Below are 19,346 nucleotides of genomic sequence, written 5' to 3' on the forward strand. Positions count from 1 at the left end.
GGACTGTCTCCGTGGCGGAAGTGGCTAGCGCGATCGGCTGTTAACCGAAAGGTTGGAGGTTCGAGCCCTCCCGGGAGTGGTGTGTTGCTTTTTTTTCTTTGGGCTGATAGCTTTGAAGATATGTTCTGATGGTGGTGAGAGCGGAGCAGGACTGTCTCCGTGGCGCTGTTGGCTAGCGCGATCGGGTGTTAACCAAAAGGTTGGAGGTTCGAGCCCACACGGTGGTGGTGCGGAGCTTTTTTTTCTTTGGGCTGATAGCTCTGAAGAATTGTTCTGACGGTGGTGAGAGTGGAGCAGGACTGTCTCCGTGGCGCCATTGGCTAGCGCAATCGGCTGTTAATCGAAAAGTTGAAGGTTCGACCTCTCCCTGGAGTGGTGTGTTGCTTTTTTCTTTGTGCTGATAGCTTTGAAGATATGTTCTGATGGTGGTGTTGTGAAGCACGACTGTCTCCGTGGCGCAATTGGCTGGCGCGATCGGCTGTTAACCGAAAGGTTGGAGGTTCGAGCCCTCCCGGGAGTGGTGTGTTGCTTTTTTTTCTTTGCGCTGATAGCTTTGAAGATATGTTCTGATGGTGGTGAGAGTGGAGCACGACCGTCTCCGTGGCGTAATTGGCTAGCGCGATGGGCTATTAACCGAAAGGTTGGAGGTTCGAGCCCACGCGGTGGTGGTGCGGCGCTTTATTTTCTTTGGGCTGATAGCTTTGAAGATATGTTCTGATGGTGGTGAGAGTGGAGCAGGACTGTCTTCGTGGCGGAAGTGGCTAGCGCGATCGGCTGTTAACTGAAAGTTTGGAGGTTCGAGCCCTCTCGGGAGTGGTGTGTTGCTTTTTTTTCTTTGGGCTGATAGCTCTGAAGAAATGTTCTGACGGTGGTGAGAGTGGAGCATGACAATCTCCGTGGCACAATAGGCTAGCGCGATGGGCTCTTAACCGAAAGGTTGGAGGTTCGAGCCCACCCGATGGTGGTGCGGCGATTTTTTTCTTTGGGCTGATAGCTCTGAAGAAATGTTCTGGCGGTGGTGAGAGTGGAGCATGAATGTCTCCGTGGCGCAATTGGCTAGCGCGATAGGCTATTACCCGAAATGTTGGAGGCTAGAGCCCACCCGGTAGTGGTGAGGCGCTTTTTTTCCTTTGGCCTGATAGCTCTGAAGAAATGTTCTGACGGTGGTGAGAGTGGAGAAAGACTGTCTCCGTGGCGCAATTGGCTAGCGCGATGGGCTCTTAACCGAAAGGTTGGAGGTTCGAGCCCACCCGATGATGGTGCAGCGATTTTTTTTCTTTGGGCTGATAGCTCTGAAGAAATGTTCTGACGGTGGTGAGAGTGGAGAAAGACTGTCTTCCTGGCGCAATTGGCTAGCGCTATCGGCTGTTAACTGAAAGGTTGGAGGTTCGAGCCCTCCCGGGAGTGGTGTGTGGGTTTTTTTCTTTGGGCTGATAGCTTTGAAGATATGTTCTCATGGTGGTGAGAGTGGAGCAGGACTGTCTCCGTGGCGCAATTTGCTAGCGCTATCGGCTGTTAACCGAAAGGTTGGAGGTTCGAGCCCACGCGGTGGTGGTGCGGTGCTTTCTTTTTGGGGCTGATAGCTTTGAAGATATGTTGTGATGGTGGTGAGAGTGGAGCAGGACTGTCTCCGTGGCGGTGGTGGCTAGCGCGATCGGCTGTTACCCGAAAGGTTGGAGGTTCGAGCCCACCCGGAAGTTGTGCGTTGCTTTTTTCTTTGCGCTGATAGCTTTGAACATATGTTCTGGTGGTGGTGAGAGTGGAGCGGGACTGTCTCCGTGGCGCAATTGGCTAGCGCGATCGGCTGTTAACCGAAAGGTTGGAGGTTCGAGCCCACCCGGTGGTGGTGCGGCGCTTTTTTTCTTTCGGCTGATAGCTTTGAAGATATGTTCTGATGGTGGTGAGAGTGGAGCAGGACTGTCTCCGTGGCGCAATTGGCTAGCGTGATCGGTTGTTAACGGAAAAGTTGGAGGTTCGAGCCCTCTCAGGAGTGGTGTGTTGCTTTTTTCTTTGCGCTTATAGCTTTTGTTCTGATGGTGGTGAGAGTGGAGCACGACTGTATGCGCAGCGCAATTGGATAGCGCGATCGGCTGTTAACCGAAAGGTTCGAGGTTCAAGCGCTCCCGGGAGTGGTGTGTTGCTTTTTTCTTTGCGCTGATAGCTTTGAAGATATGTTCTGTTGGTGGTGAGAAAGGAACACGACTATCTCCGTGGCGCCATTGGCTAGCGCGATCGGCTGTTAACCAAAAGGTTGGAGGTTCGAGCCCACACGGAGGTGGTGCGGCGCTTTTTTCCTTTGGGCTGATAGCTCTGAAGAATTGTTCTGACGGTGGTGAGAGTGGAGCAAGACTGTCTCCGTGGCGAAATTGGCTAGCACGTTGGGCTGTTAACCGAAAGGTTGGAGGTTCGAGCCCACCCGGAAGTGGTGTGATGATTTTTTTTCTTTGCGCTGATAGCTTTGAAGATATGTTCTGATGGTGATGAGAGCGGAACAGGACTGTCTCCGCGGCGCTATTGGCTAGCGCGATCGGCTGGTAACCGAAAGGTTGGAGGTTCGAGCCCACGCGGTGGTGGTGCGGTGCTTTTTTTTCTTTGGGCTGATAGCTTTGAAGATATGTTGTGATGGTGGTGAGAGAGGAGCACGACTGTCTCCGTGGCGCAATTGGCTAGCGCGATGGGCTGGTAACTGAAAGGTTGGAGGTTCGAGCCCTCCCAGGAGTGGTGTGTTGCTTTTTCTTCTTTGGGCTGATAGCTTTGAAGATATGTTCTGATGGTGGTGAGAGTGGAGCAGGACTGTCTCCGTGGCGCAATTGGCTAGCGCGATCGGCTGTTAACCGAAAGGTTCGAGGTTCAAGCCCTCCCGGGAGTGGTGTGTTGCTTTTTTGTTTGCGCTGATAGCTTTGAAGATATGTTCTGTTGGTGGTGAGAGTGGAGCACGACTCTCTCCGTTGCGCAATTGGCTAGCGCGATCGGGTGTTAACCAAAAGGTTGGAGGTTCGAGCCCACCCGGTGGTGGTGCGGCGCTTTCTTTCCTTTGGGCTTATAGCTCTGAAAAATTGTTCTGACGGTGGTGAGAGTAAAGCAGGACTGTCTCCGTGGCGCAATTGGCTAGCGCAATCGGCTGTTAATCGCAACGGTGGAGGTTCGACCTCTCCCGGGAGTGGTGTGTTGCTTTTTTCTTTGCGCTGATAGCTTTGAAGATATGTTCTGATGGTGATGGGAGTGGAGCACGACTGTCTCCGTGGCGCAATTGGCTAGCGCGATCGGCTGTTGACCGAAAGGTTGGAGGTTCGAGTCCTGCCGGGAGTGGTGTGTTGCTTTTTTTTCTTTGCGCTGATAGCTTTGAAGATATGTTCTGATGGTGGTGAGAGTGGAGCACGACATTCTCCGTGGCGTAATTGGCTAGCGCGATGGGCTATTAACCGAAAGTTTGGAGGTTCGATCTCACCGGGTGGTGGTGCGGCGCTTTTTTTCTTTGGGCTGATAGCTCTGAAGAAATGTTCTGACGGTGGTGAGAGTGGAGCATGACTGTCTCCGTGGCGCAATTGGCTAGCGCGATGGGCTCTTAACCGAAAGGTTGGAGGTTCGAGCCCACCCGATGGTGGTGCGGCGATTTTTTTTCTTTGGGCTGATAGCTCCGAAGAAATGTTCTGACGGTGGTGAGAGTGGAGCACGACTGCCTCCGTGACGCAATTGGCTAGCGCGATCGGCTGGTAACTAAAAAGTTGGAGGTTCGAGCCCTCCCGGGAGTGGTGTGTTGCTTTTTTTTTCTTTGGGCTGATAGCTTTGAAGATATGTTCTGATGGTTGTGAGAGCGGAGCAGGACTGTCTCCGTGGCGCTATTGGCTAGCGCGATCGGCTGGTAACCGAAAGGTTGGAGGTTCGAGCCCACGCGGTGGTGGTGCGGCGCTTTTTTTCTTTGGGCTGATAGCTTTGAAGATATGTTGTGATAGTGGTGAGAGTGGAGCACGACTGTCTCCGTGGCGCAATTGGCTAGCGCGATGGGCTGTTAACGGAAAAGTTGGAGGTTCGAGCCCTCTCGGGAGTGGTGTGTTGCTTTTTCTTTGCGCTTATAGCTTTTGTTCTGATGGTGGTGAGAGTGGAGCAGGACTGTCTCCGTGGCGCAATTGGCTAGCGCGATCGGCTGTTAACCGAAAGGTTCGAGGTTCAAGCCCTCCCGGGAGTGGTGTGTTGCTTTTTACTTTGCGCTGATAGGTTTGAAGATATGTTCTGTTGGTGGTGAGAGTGGAGCACGACTCTCTCCGTTGCGCAATTGGCTAGCGCGATCGGGTGTTAACCAAAAGGTTGGAGGTTCGAGCCCACCCGGTGGTGGTGCGGCGCTTTTTTCCTTTGGGCTGATAGCTCTGAAGAATTGTTCTGACGGTGGTGAGAGTGGAGCAGGACTGTCTCCGTGGCGCCATTGGCTAGCGCAATCGGCTGTTAATCGAAAAGTTGGAGGTTCGACCTCTCCCGGGAGTGGTGTGTTGCTTTTTTCTTTGCGCTGATAGCTTTGAAGATATGTTCTGATGGTGGTGGTGTGGAGAACGACTGTCTCCGTGGCGCAATTGGCTGGCGCGATTGGCTGTTAACCGAAAGGTTGGAGGTTCGAGCCCTCCCGGGAGTGGTGTGTTGCTTTTTTTTCTTTGCGCTGATAGCTTTGAAGTTATGTTCTGATGGTGGTGAGAGTGGAGCACGACTGTCTCCGTAGCGTAATTGGCTAGCGCGATAGGCTATTAACCGAAAGGTTGGAGACTAGAGCCCACCCGGTAGTGGTGCGGCGCTTTTTTTCCTTTGGGCTGATAGCTCTGAAGAAATGTTCTGACGGTGGTGAGAGTGGAGAAAGACTGTCTCCGTGGCGCAATTGGCTAGCGCGATCGGCTGTTAACTGAAAGGTTGGAGGTTCGAGCCCTCCCGGGAGTGGTGTGTTGCTTTTTTTTCTTTGGGCTGATAGCTTTGAAGATATGTTCTGATGGTGGTGAGAGTGGAGCAGGACTGTCTCCGTGGCGCCATTGGCTAGCGCGATCGGCTGTTAACCGAAAGGTTGGAGGTTCGAGCCCTCCCAGGAGTGGTGTGTTGCTTTTTTTTCTTTGGGCTGATAGCTTTGAAGATATGTTCTTATGTTGGTGATTGTGGAGCAGGACTGTCTTCATGGCGCAATTGGCTAGCGCGATCGGCTGTTAAGCGAAAGGTTGGAGGTTCGAGCCCACGCGGTGGTGGTGCGGCGCTTTTTTTTCTTTGGGCTGATAGCTTTGAAGATATGTTCTGATGGTGGTGAGAGTGGAGCAGGACTGTCTCCGTGGCGGAAGTGGCTAGCGCGATCGGCTGTTAACCGAAAGGTTGGAGGTTCGAGCCCTCCCGGGAGTGGTGTGTTGCTTTTTTTTCTTTGGGCTGATAGCTTTGAAGATATGTTCTGATGGTGGTGAGAGCGGAGCAGGACTGTCTCCGTGGCGCTATTGGCTAGCGCGATCGGGTGTTAACCAAAAGGTTGGAGGTTCGAGCCCACACGGTGGTGGTGCGGAGCTTTTTTTCTTTGGGCTGATAGCTCTGAAGAATTGTTCTGACGGTGGTGAGAGTGGAGCAGGACTGTCTCCGTGGCGCCATTGGCTAGCGCAATCGGCTGTTAATCGAAAAGTTGAAGGTTCGACCTCTCCCTGGAGTGGTGTGTTGCTTTTTTCTTTGTGCTGATAGCTTTGAAGATATGTTCTGATGGTGGTGGTGTGAAGCACGACTGTCTCCGTGGCGCAATTGGCTGGCGCGATCGGCTGTTAACCGAAAGGTTGGAGGTTCGAGCCCTCCCGGGAGTGGTGTGTTGCTTTTTTTTCTTTGCGCTGATAGCTTTGAAGATATGTTCTGATGGTGGTGAGAGTGGAGCACGACCGTCTCCGTGGCGTAATTGGCTAGCGCGATGGGCTATTAACCGAAAGGTTGGAGGTTCGAGCCCACGCGGTGGTGGTGCGGCGCTTTTTATTCTTTGGGCTGATAGCTTTGAAGATATGTTCTGATGGTGGTGAGAGTGGAGCAGGACTGTCTCCGTGGCGGAAGTGGCTAGCGCGATCGGCTGTTAACCGAAAGATTGGAGGTTCGAGCCCTCTCGGGAGTGGTGTGTTGCTTTTTTTTCTTTGGGCTGATAGCTCTGAAGAAATGTTCTGACGGTGGTGAGAGTGGAGCATGACTGTCTCCGTGGCACAATAGGCTAGCGCGATGGGCTCTTAACCGAAAGGTTGGAGGTTCGAGCCCACCCGATGGTGGTGCGGCGATTTTTTTCTTTGGGCTGATAGCTCTGAAGAAATGTTCTGGCGGTGGTGAGAGTGGAGCATGAATGTCTCCGTGGCGCAATTGGCTAGCGCGATCGGCTGTTAACCGAAAGGTTGGACGTTCGAGCCCTCCCGGGATTGGTGTGTTGCTTTTTTCTTTGCGCTGATAGCTTTGAAGTTATGTTCTGATGGTGGTGAGAGTGGAGCACGACTGTCTCCGCAGCGTAATTGGCTAGCGCGATAGGCTATTACCCGAAATGTTGGAGGCTAGAGCCCACCCGGTAGTGGTGAGGCGCCTTTTTTCCTTTGGCCTGATAGCTCTGAACAAATGTTCTGACGGTGGTGAGAGTGGAGAAAGACTGTCTCCGTGGCGCAATTGGCTAGCGCGATCGGCTCATAACTGAAAGGTTGGAGGTTCGAGCCCTCCCGGGAGTGGTGTGTTGCTTTTTTTTTCTTTGGGCTGATAGCTTTGAAGATATGTTCTGATGGTGGTGAGAGTGGAGCAGGACTGTCTCCGTGGCGCCATTGGCTAGCGCGATCGGCTGTTACCGAAAGGTTGGAGGTTCGAGCCCTCCCAGGAGTGGTGTGTTGCTTTTTTCTTTGCGCTGATAGCTTTGAAGATATGTTCTGATGGTGATGGGAGTGGAGCACGACTGTCTCCGTGGCGCAATTGGCTAGCGCGATCGGCTGTTAACCGAAAGGTTGGAGGTTCGAGCCCTCCCGGGAGTGGTGTGTTGCTTTTTTTTCTTTGCGCTGATAGCTTTGAAGATATGTTCTGATGGTGGTGAGAGTGGAGCACGACTGTCTCCGTGGCGTAATTGGCTAGCGCGATGGGCTATTAACCGAAAGGTTGGAGGTTCGAGCTCACCGGGTGGTGGTGCGGCGCTTTTTTTCTTTGGGCTGATAGCTCTGAAGAAATGTTCTGACGGTGGTGAGAGTAGAGCATGACTGTCTCCGTGGCGCAATTGGCTAGCGCGATGGGCTCTTAACCGAAAGGTTGGAGGTTCGAGCCCACCCGATGGTGGTGCGGCGATTTTTTTTCTTTGGGCTGATAGCTCCGAAGAAATGTTCTTACGGTGGTGAGAGTGGAGCACGAATGCCTCCGTGGCGCAATTGGCTAGCGCGATCGGCTGGTAACTGAAAAGTTGGAGGTTCGAGCCCTCCCGGGAGTGGTGTGTTGCTTTTTTTTCTTTGGGCTGATAGCTTTGAAGATATGTTCTGATGGTGGTGAGAGTGGAGCAGGATTGTCTCCGTGGCGCTATTGGCTAGCGCGATCGGCTGGTAACCGAAAGGTTGGAGGTTCGAGCCCACGCGGTGGTGGTGCGGTGCTTTTTTTCTTTGGGCTGATAGCTTTGAAGATATGTTGTGATAGTGGTGAGAGTGGAGCACGACTGTCTCCGTGGCGCAATTGACTAGCGCGATGGGCTATTAACCGAAAGTTTGGAGGCTCGAGCCCACCTGGTGGTGGTGCGGCGCTTTTTTTCCTTTGGGCTGATAGCTCTGAAGAAATGTTCTGACGGTGGTGAGAGTGGAGAAAGACTGTCTCCGTGGCGGTGGTGGCTAGCGCGATCGGCTGTTACCCGAAAGGTTGGAGGTTCGAGCCCACCCGGAAGTGGTGTGTTGCTTTTTTCTTTGCGCTGAGAGCTTTGAACATATGTTCTGGTGGTGGTGAGAGTGGAGCGGGACTGTCTCCGTGGCGCAATTGGCTAGCGCGATCGGCTGTTATCCGAAAGGTTGGGGGTTCGAGCCCACCCGGTGGTGGTGCGGCGCTTTTTTTTCTTTCGGCTGATAGCTTTGAAGATATGTTCTGATGGTGGTGAGAGTGGAGCAGGACTGTCTCCGTGGCGCAATTGGCTAGCGCGATCGGTTGTTAGCGCAAACGTTGGAGGTTAGAGCCCTCTCGGGAGTGGTGTGTTGCTTTTTTCTTTGCGCTTATAGCTTTTGTTCTGATGGTGGTGAGAGTGGAGCACGACTGTATGCGCAGCGCAATTGACTAGCGCGATCGGCTGTTAACCGAAAGGTTCGTGGTTCAAGCGCTCCCGGGAGTGGTGTGTTGCTTTTTTCTTTGCGCTGATAGCTTTGAAGATATGTTCTGTTGGTGGTGAGAAAGGAACACGACTATCTCCGTGGCGCCATTGGCTAGCGCGATCGGCTGTTAACCGAAAGGTTGGAGGTTCGAGCCCACACGGAGGTGGTGCGGCGCTTTTTTCCTTTGGGCTGATAGCTCTGAAGAATTGTTCTGACGGTGGTGAGAGTGGAGCATGACTGTCTCCGTGGCACAATAGGCTAGCGCGATGGGCTCTTAACCGAAAGGTTGGAGGTTCGAGCCCACCCGATGGTGGTGCGGCGATTTTTTTCTTTGGGCTGATAGCTCTGTAGAAATGTTCTGGCGGTGGTGAGAGTGGAGCATGAATGTCTCCGTGGCGCAATTGGCTAGCGCGATCGGCTGTTAACCGAAAGGTTGGACGTTCGAGCCCTCCCGGGATTGGTATGTTGCTTTTTTCTTTGCGCTGATAGCTTTGAAGTTATGTTCTGACGGTGGTGAGAGTGGAGAAAGACTGTCTCCGTGGCGCAATTGGCTAGCGCGATCGGCTCATAACTGAAAGGTTGGAGGTTCGAGCCCTCCCGGGAGTGGTGTTTTGCTTTTTTTTTCTTTGGGCTGATAGCTTTGAAGATATGTTCTGATGGTGGTGAGATTGGAGCAGGACTGTCTCCGTGGCGCCATTGGCTAGCGCGATCGGCTGTTACCGAAAGGTTGGAGGTTCGAGCCCTCCCAGGAGTGGTGTGTTGCTTTTTTCTTTGCGCTGATAGCTTTGAAGATATGTTCTGATGGTGATGGGAGTAGAGCACGACTGTCTCCGTGGCGCAATTGGCTAGCGCGATGGGCTATTAACCGAAAGTTTGGAGGCTCGAGCCCACCTGGTGGTGGTGCGGCGCTTTTTTTCCTTTGGGCTGATAGCTCTGAAGAAATGTTCTGATGGTGGTGAGAGTGGAGAAAGACTGTCTCCGTGGCGGTGGTGGCTAGCGCGATCGGCTGTTACCCGAAAGGTTGGAGGTTCGAGCCCACCCGGAAGTGGTGTGTTGCTTTTTTCTTTGCGCTGAGAGCTTTGAACATATGTTCTGGTGGTGGTGAGAGTGGAGCGGGACTGTCTCCGTGGCGCAATTGGCTAGCGCGATCGGCTGTTAACCGAAAGGTTGGAGGTTCGAGCCCACGCGGTGGTGGTGCGGTGCTTTTTTTTCTTTGGGCTGATAGCTTTGAAGATATGTTGTGATGGTGATGAGAGAGGAGCACGACTGTCTCCGTGGCGCAATTAGCTCGCGCGATGGGCTGGTAACTGAAAGGTTGGAGGTTCGAGCCCTCCCAGGAGTGGTGTGTTGCTTTTTTTTTCTTTGGGCTGATAGCTTTGAAGATATGTTCTGTTGGTGGTGAGAGTGGAGCACGACTCTCTCCGTTGCGCAATTGGCTAGCGCGATCGGGTGTTAACCAAAAGGTTGGAGGTTCGAGCCCACCCGGTGGTGGTGCGGCGCTTTTTTTCCTTTGGGCTGATAGCTCTGAAAAATTGTTCTGACGGTGGTGAGAGTAAAGCAGGACTGTCTCCGTGGCGCAATTGGCTAGCGCAATCGGCTGTTAATCGAAAGAGTGGAGGTTCGACCTCTCCCGGGAGTGGTGTGTTGCTTTTTTCTTTGCGCTGATAGCTTTGAAGATATGTTCTGATGGTGATGGGAGTGGAGCACGACTGTCTCCGTGGCGCAATTGGCTAGCGCGATCGGCTGGTAACTGAAAAGTTGGAGGTTCGAGCCCTCCCGGGAGTGGTGTGTTGCTTTTTTTTCTTTGGGCTGATAGCTTTGAAGATATGTTCTGATGGTGGTGAGAGTGGAGCAGGATTGTCTCCGTGGCGCTATTGGCTAGCGCGATCGGCTGGTAACCGAAAGGTTGGAGGTTCGAGCCCACGCGGTGGTGGTGCGGTGCTTTTTTTCTTTGGGCTGATAGCTTTGAAGATATGTTGTGATAGTGGTGAGAGTGGAGCACGACTGTCTCCGTGGCGCAATTGACTAGCGCGATGGGCTATTAACCGAAAGTTTGGAGGCTCGAGCCCACCTGGTGGTGGTGCGGCGCTTTTTTTCCTTTGGGCTGATAGCTCTGAAGAAATGTTCTGACGGTGGTGAGAGTGGAGAAAGACTGTCTCCGTGGCGGTGGTGGCTAGCGCGATCGGCTGTTACCCGAAAGGTTGGAGGTTCGAGCCCACCCGGAAGTGGTGTGTTGCTTTTTTCTTTGCGCTGAGAGCTTTGAACATATGTTCTGGTGGTGGTGAGAGTGGAGCGGGACTGTCTCCGTGGCGCAATTGGCTAGCGCGATCGGCTGTTATCCGAAAGGTTGGGGGTTCGAGCCCACCCGGTGGTGGTGCGGCGCTTTTTTTTCTTTCGGCTGATAGCTTTGAAGATATGTTCTGATGGTGGTGAGAGTGGAGCAGGACTGTCTCCGTGGCGCAATTGGCTAGCGCGATCGGTTGTTAGCGCAAACGTTGGAGGTTAGAGCCCTCTCGGGAGTGGTGTGTTGCTTTTTTCTTTGCGCTTATAGCTTTTGTTCTGATGGTGGTGAGAGTGGAGCACGACTGTATGCGCAGCGCAATTGACTAGCGCGATCGGCTGTTAACCGAAAGGTTCGTGGTTCAAGCGCTCCCGGGAGTGGTGTGTTGCTTTTTTCTTTGCGCTGATAGCTTTGAAGATATGTTCTGTTGGTGGTGAGAAAGGAACACGACTATCTCCGTGGCGCCATTGGCTAGCGCGATCGGCTGTTAACCGAAAGGTTGGAGGTTCGAGCCCACACGGAGGTGGTGCGGCGCTTTTTTCCTTTGGGCTGATAGCTCTGAAGAATTGTTCTGACGGTGGTGAGAGTGGAGCATGACTGTCTCCGTGGCACAATAGGCTAGCGCGATGGGCTCTTAACCGAAAGGTTGGAGGTTCGAGCCCACCCGATGGTGGTGCGGCGATTTTTTTCTTTGGGCTGATAGCTCTGTAGAAATGTTCTGGCGGTGGTGAGAGTGGAGCATGAATGTCTCCGTGGCGCAATTGGCTAGCGCGATCGGCTGTTAACCGAAAGGTTGGACGTTCGAGCCCTCCCGGGATTGGTATGTTGCTTTTTTCTTTGCGCTGATAGCTTTGAAGTTATGTTCTGACGGTGGTGAGAGTGGAGAAAGACTGTCTCCGTGGCGCAATTGGCTAGCGCGATCGGCTCATAACTGAAAGGTTGGAGGTTCGAGCCCTCCCGGGAGTGGTGTTTTGCTTTTTTTTTCTTTGGGCTGATAGCTTTGAAGATATGTTCTGATGGTGGTGAGATTGGAGCAGGACTGTCTCCGTGGCGCCATTGGCTAGCGCGATCGGCTGTTACCGAAAGGTTGGAGGTTCGAGCCCTCCCAGGAGTGGTGTGTTGCTTTTTTCTTTGCGCTGATAGCTTTGAAGATATGTTCTGATGGTGATGGGAGTAGAGCACGACTGTCTCCGTGGCGCAATTGGCTAGCGCGATGGGCTATTAACCGAAAGTTTGGAGGCTCGAGCCCACCTGGTGGTGGTGCGGCGCTTTTTTTCCTTTGGGCTGATAGCTCTGAAGAAATGTTCTGATGGTGGTGAGAGTGGAGAAAGACTGTCTCCGTGGCGGTGGTGGCTAGCGCGATCGGCTGTTACCCGAAAGGTTGGAGGTTCGAGCCCACCCGGAAGTGGTGTGTTGCTTTTTTCTTTGCGCTGAGAGCTTTGAACATATGTTCTGGTGGTGGTGAGAGTGGAGCGGGACTGTCTCCGTGGCGCAATTGGCTAGCGCGATCGGCTGTTAACCGAAAGGTTGGAGGTTCGAGCCCACGCGGTGGTGGTGCGGTGCTTTTTTTTCTTTGGGCTGATAGCTTTGAAGATATGTTGTGATGGTGATGAGAGAGGAGCACGACTGTCTCCGTGGCGCAATTAGCTCGCGCGATGGGCTGGTAACTGAAAGGTTGGAGGTTCGAGCCCTCCCAGGAGTGGTGTGTTGCTTTTTTTTCTTTGGGCTGATAGCTTTGAAGATATGTTCTGTTGGTGGTGAGAGTGGAGCACGACTCTCTCCGTTGCGCAATTGGCTAGCGCGATCGGGTGTTAACCAAAAGGTTGGAGGTTCGAGCCCACCCGGTGGTGGTGCGGCGCTTTTTTTCCTTTGGGCTGATAGCTCTGAAAAATTGTTCTGACGGTGGTGAGAGTAAAGCAGGACTGTCTCCGTGGCGCAATTGGCTAGCGCAATCGGCTGTTAATCGAAAGAGTGGAGGTTCGACCTCTCCCGGGAGTGGTGTGTTGCTTTTTTCTTTGCGCTGATAGCTTTGAAGATATGTTCTGATGGTGATGGGAGTGGAGCACGACTGTCTCCGTGGCGCAATTGGCTAGAGCGATCGGCTGTTAACCGAAAGGTTGGAGGGTCGAGCCCTCCCGGGAGTGGTGTGTTGCTTTTTTTTCTTTGCGCTGATAGCTTTGAAGATATGTTCTGATGGTGGTGAGAGTGGAGCACGACTGTCTCCGTGGCGTAATTGGCTAGCGCGATGGGCTATTAACCGAAAGGTTGGAGGTTCGAGCTCACCGGGTGGTGGTGCGGCGCTTTTTTTCTTTGGGCTGATAGCTCTGAAGAAATGTTCTGACGGTGGTGAGAGTGGAGCATGACTGTCTCCGTGGCGCAATTGGCTAGCGCGATGGGCTCTTAACCGAAAGGTTGGAGGTTCGAGCCCACCCGATGGTGGTGCGGCGATTTTTTTTCTTTGGGCTGATAGCTCCGAAGAAATGTTCTGACGGTGGTGAGAGTGGAGCACGACTGCCTCCGTGGCGCAATTGTCTAGCGCGATCGGCTGGTAACTGAAACGTTGGAGGTTCGAGCCCTCCCGGGAGTGGTGTGTTGCTTTTTTTTTCTTTGGGCTGATAGCTTTGAAGATATGTTCTGATGGTGGTGAGAGCGGAGCAGGACTGTCTCCGTGGCGCTATTGGCTAGCGCGATCGGCTGGTAACCGAAAGGTTGGAGGTTCGAGCCCACGCGGTGGTGGTGCGGTGCTTTTTTTCTTTGGGCTGATAGCTTTGAAGATATGTTGTGATAGTGGTGAGAGTGGAGCACGACTGTCTCCGTGGCGCAATTGGCTAGCGCGATGGGCTGTTACCGGAAAAGTTGGAGGTTCGAGCCCTCTCGGGAGTGGTGTGTTGCTTTTTTCTTTGCGCTGATAGCTTTGAAGATATGTTCTGATGGTGATTGGGAGTGGAGCACGACTGTCTCCGTGGCGCAATTGGCTAGAGCGATCGGCTGTTAACCGAAAGGTTGGAGGTTCGAGCTCACCGGGTGGTGGTGCGGCGCTTTTTTTCTTTGGGCTGATAGCTCTGAAGAAATGTTCTGACGGTGGTGAGAGTGGAGCATGACTGTCTCCGTGGCGCAATTGGCTAGCGCGATGGGCTCTTAACCGAAAGGTTGGAGGTTCGAGCCCACCCGATGGTGGTGCGGCGATTTTTTTTCTTTGGGCGGATAGCTCCGAAGAAATGTTCTGACGGTGGTGAGAGTGCAGCACGACTGCCTCCGTGGCGCAATTGTCTAGCGCGATTCGCTGGTAACTGAAACGTTGGAGGTTCGAGCCCTCCCGGGAGTGGTGTGTTGCTTTTTTTTTTCTTTGGGCTGATAGCTTTGAAGATATGTTCTGATGGTGGTGAGAGCGGAGCAGGACTGTCTCCGTGGCGCTATTGGCTAGCGCGATCGGCTGGTAACCGAAAGGTTGGAGGTTCGAGCCCACGCGGTGGTGGTGCGGTGCTTTTTTTCTTTGGGCTGATAGCTTTGAAGATATGTTCTGATGGTGGTGAGAGTGGAACAGGACTGTCTCCGTGGCGCAATTGGCTAGCGCGATCGGTTGTTAGCGCAAAAGTTGGAGGTTAGAGCCCTCTCGGGAGTGGTGTGTTGCTTTTTTCTTTGCGCTTATAGCTTTTGTTCTGATGGTGGTGAGAGTGGAGCACGACTGTATGCGCAGCGCAATTGGCTAGCGCAATCGGCTGTTAACCGAAAGGTTCGTGGTTCAAGCGCTCCCGGGAGTGGTGTGTTGCTTTTTTCTTTGCGCTGATAGCTTTGAAGATATGTTCTGTTGGTGGTGAGAAAGGAACACGACTATCTCCGTGGCGCCATTGGCTAGCGCGATCGGCTGTTAACCGAAAGGTTGGAGGTTCGAGCCCACACGGAGGTGGTGCGGCGCTTTTTTCCTTTGGGCTGATAGCTCTGAAGAATTGTTCTGACGGTGGTGAGAGTGGAGCATGACTGTCTCCGTGGCACAATAGGCTAGCGCGATGGGCTCTTAACCGAAAGGTTGGAGGTTCGAGCCCACCCGATGGTGGTGCGGCGATTTTTTTCTTTGGGCTGATAGCTCTGAAAAAATGTTCTGGTGGTGGTGAGAGTGGAGCGGGACTGTCTCCGTGGCGCAATTGGCTAGCGCGATCGGCTGTTAACCGAAAGGTTGGAGGTTCGAGCCCACGCGGTGGTGGTGCGGTGCTTTTTTTTCTTTGGGCTGATAGCTTTGAAGATATGTTGTGATGGTGATGAGAGAGGAGCACGACAGTCTCCGTGGCGCAATTAGCTAGCGCGATGGGCTGGTAACTGAAAGGTTGGAGGTTCGAGCCCTCCCAGGAGTGGTGTGTTGCTTTTTTTTCTTTGGGCTGATAGCTTTGAAGATATGTTCTGTTGGTGGTGAGAGTGGAGCACGACTCTCTCCGTTGCGCAATTGGCTAGCGCGATCGGGTGTTAACCAAAAGGTTGGAGGTTCGAGCCCACCCGGTGGTGGTGCGGCGCTTTTTTTCCTTTGGGCTGATAGCTCTGAAAAATTGTTCTGACGGTGGTGAGAGTAAAGCAGGACTGTCTCCGTGGCGCAATTGGCTAGCGCAATCGGCTGTTAATCGAAAGGGTGGAGGTTCGACCTCTCCCGGGAGTGGTGTGTTGCTTTTTTCTTTGCGCTGATAGCTTTGAAGATATGTTCTGATGGTGATGGGAGTGGAGCACGACTGTCTCCGTGGCGCAATTGGCTAGAGCGTTCGGCTGTTAACCGAAAGGTTGGAGGTTCGAGCCCTCCCGGGAGTGGTGTGTTGCTTTTTTTTCTTTGCGCTGATAGCTTTGAAGATATGTTCTGATGGTGGTGAGAGTGGAGCACGACTGTCTCCGTGGCGTAATTGGCTAGCGCGATGGGCTATTAACCGAAAGGTTGGAGGTTCGAGCTCACCGGGTGGTGGTGCGGCGCTTTTTTTCTTTGGGCTGATAGCTCTGAAGTAATGTTCTGACGGTGGTGAGAGTGGAGCATGACTGTCTCCGTGGCGCAATTGGCTAGCGCGATGGGCTCTTAACCGAAAGGTTGGAGGTTCGAGCCCACCCGATGGTGGTGCGGCGATTTTTTTTCTTTGGGCTGATAGCTCCGAAGAAATGTTCTGACGGTGGTGAGAGTGGAACACGACTGCCTCCGTGGCGCAATTGTCTAGCGCGATCGGCTGGTAACTGAAACGTTGGAGGTTCGAGCCCTCCCGGGAGTGGTGTGTTGCTTTTTTTTTCTTTGGGCTGATAGCTTTGAAGATATGTTCTGATGGTGGTGAGAGCGGAGCAGGACTGTCTCCGTGGCGCTATTGGCTAGCGCGATCGGCTGGTAACCGAAAGGTTGGAGGTTCGAGCCCACGCGGTGGTGGTGCGGTGCTTTTTTTCTTTGGGCTGATAGCTTTGAAGATATGTTGTGATAGTGGTGAGAGTGGAGCACGACTGTCTCCGTGGCGCAATTGGCTAGCGCGATGGGCTGTTACCGGAAAAGTTGGAGGTTCGAGCCCTCTCGGGAGTGGTGTGTTGCTTTTTTCTTTGCGCTGATAGCTTTGAAGATATGTTCTGATGGTGATGGGAGTGGAGCACGACTGTCTCCGTGGCGCAATTGGCTAGAGTGATCGGCTGTTAACCGAAAGGTTGGAGGTTCGAGCTCACCGGGTGGTGGTGCGGCGCTTTTTTTCTTTGGGCTGATAGCTCTGAAGAAATGTTCTGACGGTGGTGAGAGTGGAGCATGACTGTCTCCGTGGCGCAATTGGCTAGCGCGATGGGCTCTTAACCGAAAGGTTGGAGGTTCGAGCCCACCCGATGGTGGTGCGGCGATTTTTTTTCTTTGGGCTGATAGCTCCGAAGAAATGTTCTGACGGTGGTGAGAGTGTAGCACGACTGCCTCCGTGGCGCAATTGGCTAGCGCGATCGGCTGGTAACTGAAAAGTTGGAGGTTCGAGCCCTCCCGGGAGTGGTGTGTTGCTTTTTTTTCTTTGGGCTGATAGCTTTGAAGATATGTTCTGATGGTGGTGAGAGCGGAGCAGGATTGTCTCCGTGGCGAAATTGGCTAGCACGTTGGGCTGTTAACCGAAAGGTTGGAGGTTCGAGCCCACCCGGAAGTGGTGTGATGATTTTTTTTTCTTTGCGCTGATAGCTTTGAAGATACGTTCTGATGGTGGTGAGCGCGGAACAGGACTGTCTCCGTGGCGCAATTGGCTAGCGCGATGGGCTATTAACCGAAAGTTTGGAGGCTCGAGCCCACCTGGTGGTGGTGCGGCGCTTTTTTTCCTTTGGGCTGATAGCTCTGAAGAAATGTTCTGATGGTGGTGAGAGTGGAGAAAGACTGTCTCCGTGGCGGTGGTGGCTAGCGCGATCGGCTGTTACCCGAAAGGTTGGAGGTTCGAGCCCACCCGGAAGTGGTGTGTTGCTTTTTTCTTTGCGCTGAGAGCTTTGAACATATGTTCTGGTGGTGGTGAGAGTGGAGCGGGACTGTCTCCGTGGCGCAATTGGCTAGCGCGATCGGCTGTTAACCGAAAGGTTGGAGGTTCGAGCCCACGCGGTGGTGGTGCGGTGCTTTTTTTTCTTTGGGCTGATAGCTTTGAAGATATGTTGTGATGGTGATGAGAGAGGAGCACGACTGTCTCCGTGGCGCAATTAGCTAGCGCGATGGGCTGGTAACTGAAAGGTTGGAGGTTCGAGCCCTCCCAGGAGTGGTGTGTTGCTTTTTTTTCTTTGGGCTGATAGCTTTGAAGATATGTTCTGATGGTGGTGAGAGTGGAGCACGACTCTCTCCGTTGCGCAATTGGCTAGCGTGATCGGGTGTTAACCAAAAGGTTGGAGGTTCGAGCCCACCCGGTGGTGGTGCGGCGCTTTTTTTCCTTTGGGCTGATAGCTCTGAAAAATTGTTCTGACGGTGGTGAGAGTAAAGCAGGACTGTCTCCGTGGCGCAATTGGCTAGCGCAATCGGCTGTTAATTGAAAGGGTGGAGGTTCGACCTCTCCCGGGAGTGGTGTGTTGCTTTTTTCTTTGCGCTGATAGCTTTGAAGATATGTTCTGATGGTGATGGGAGTGGAGCACGACTGTCTCCGTGGCGCAATTGGCTAGAGCGATCGGCTGTTAACCGAAAGGTTGGAGGTTCGAGCCCTCCCGGGAGTGGTGTGTTGCTTTTTTTTCTTTGCGCTGATAGCTTTGAAGATATGTTCTGATGGTGGTGAGAGTGGAGCACGACTGTCTCCGTGGCGTAATTGGCTAGCGCGATGGGCTATTAACCGAAAGGTTGGAGGTTCGAGCTCACCGGGTGGTGGTGCGGCGCTTTTTTTCTTTGGGCTGATAGCTCTGAAGAAATGTTCTGACGGTGGTGAGAGTGGAGCATGACTGTCTCCGTGGCGCAATCGGCTAGCGCGATGGGCTCTTAACCGAAAGGTTGGAGGTTCGAGCCCACCCGATGGGGGTGCGGCGATTTTTTTTCTTTGGGCTGATAGCTCCGAAGAAATGTTCTGACGGTGGTGAGAGTGGAGCACGACTGCCTCCGTGGCGCAATTGTCTAGCGCGATCGGCTGGTAACTGAAACGTTGGAGGTTCGAGCCCTCCCGGGAGTGGTGTGTTGCTTTTTTTTTCTTTGGGCTGATAGCTTTGAAGATATGTTCTGATGGTGGTGAGAGCGGAGCAGGACTGTCTCCGTGGCGCTATTGGCTAGCGCGATCGGCTGGTAACCGAAAGGTTGGAGGTTCGAGCCCACGCGGTGGTGGTGCGGTGCTTTTTTTCTTTGGGCTGATAGCTTTGAAGATATGTTGTGATAGTGGTGAGAGTGGAGCACGACTGTCTCCGTGGCGCAATTGGCTAGCGCGATGGGCTGTTACCGGAAAAGTTGGAGGTTCGAGCCCTCTCGGGAGTGGTGTGTTGCTTTTTTCTTTGCGCTGATAGCTTTGAAGATATGTTCTGATGGTGATGGGAGTGGAGCACGACTGTCTCCGTGGCGCAATTGGCTAGAGCGATCGGCTGTTAACCGAAAGGTTGGAGGTTCGAGCTCACCGGGTGGTGGTGCGGCGCTTTTTTTCTTTGGGCTGATAGCTCTGAAGAAATGTTCTGACGGTGGTGAGAGTGGAGCATGACTGTCTCCGTGGCGCAATTGGCTAGCGCGATGGGCTCTTCACCGAAAGGTTGGAGGTTCGAGCCCACCCGATGGTGGTGCGGCGATTTTTTTTCTTTGGGCTGATAGCTCCGAAGAAATGTTCTGACGGTGGTGAGAGTGGAGCACGACTGCCTCCGTGGCGCAATTGTCTAGCGCGATTGGCTGGTAACTGAAACGTTGGAGGTTCGAGCCCTCCCGGGAGTGGTGTGTTGCTTTTTTTTTCTTTGGGCTGATAGCTTTGAAGATATGTTCTGATGGTGGTGAGAGCGGGGCAGGACTGTCTCCGTGGCGCTATTGGCTAGCGCGATCGGCTGGTAACCGAAAGGTTGGAGGTTCGAGCCCACGCGGTGGTGGTGCGGTGCTTTTTTTCTTTGGGCTGATAGCTTTGAAGATATGTTGTGATAGTGGTGAGAGTGGAGCACGACTCTCTCCGTTGCGCAATTGGCTAGCGCGATCGGGTGTTAACCAAAAGGTTGGAGGTTCGAGCCCGCCCGGTGGTGGTGCGGCGCTTTTTTTCCTTTGGGCTGATAGCTCTGAAGAATTGTTCTGACGGTGGTGAGAGTGGAGCAGGACTGTCTCCGTGGCGCCATTGGCTAGCGCAATCGGCTGTTAATCGAAAAGTTGGAGGTTCGACCTCTCCCGGGAGTGGTGTGTT

This window comes from Rhipicephalus microplus, unplaced genomic scaffold, assembly GCF_043290135.1.
Source record: "Rhipicephalus microplus isolate Deutch F79 unplaced genomic scaffold, USDA_Rmic scaffold_44, whole genome shotgun sequence".
In the NCBI taxonomy this organism is placed as follows: domain Eukaryota; kingdom Metazoa; phylum Arthropoda; class Arachnida; order Ixodida; family Ixodidae; genus Rhipicephalus; species Rhipicephalus microplus.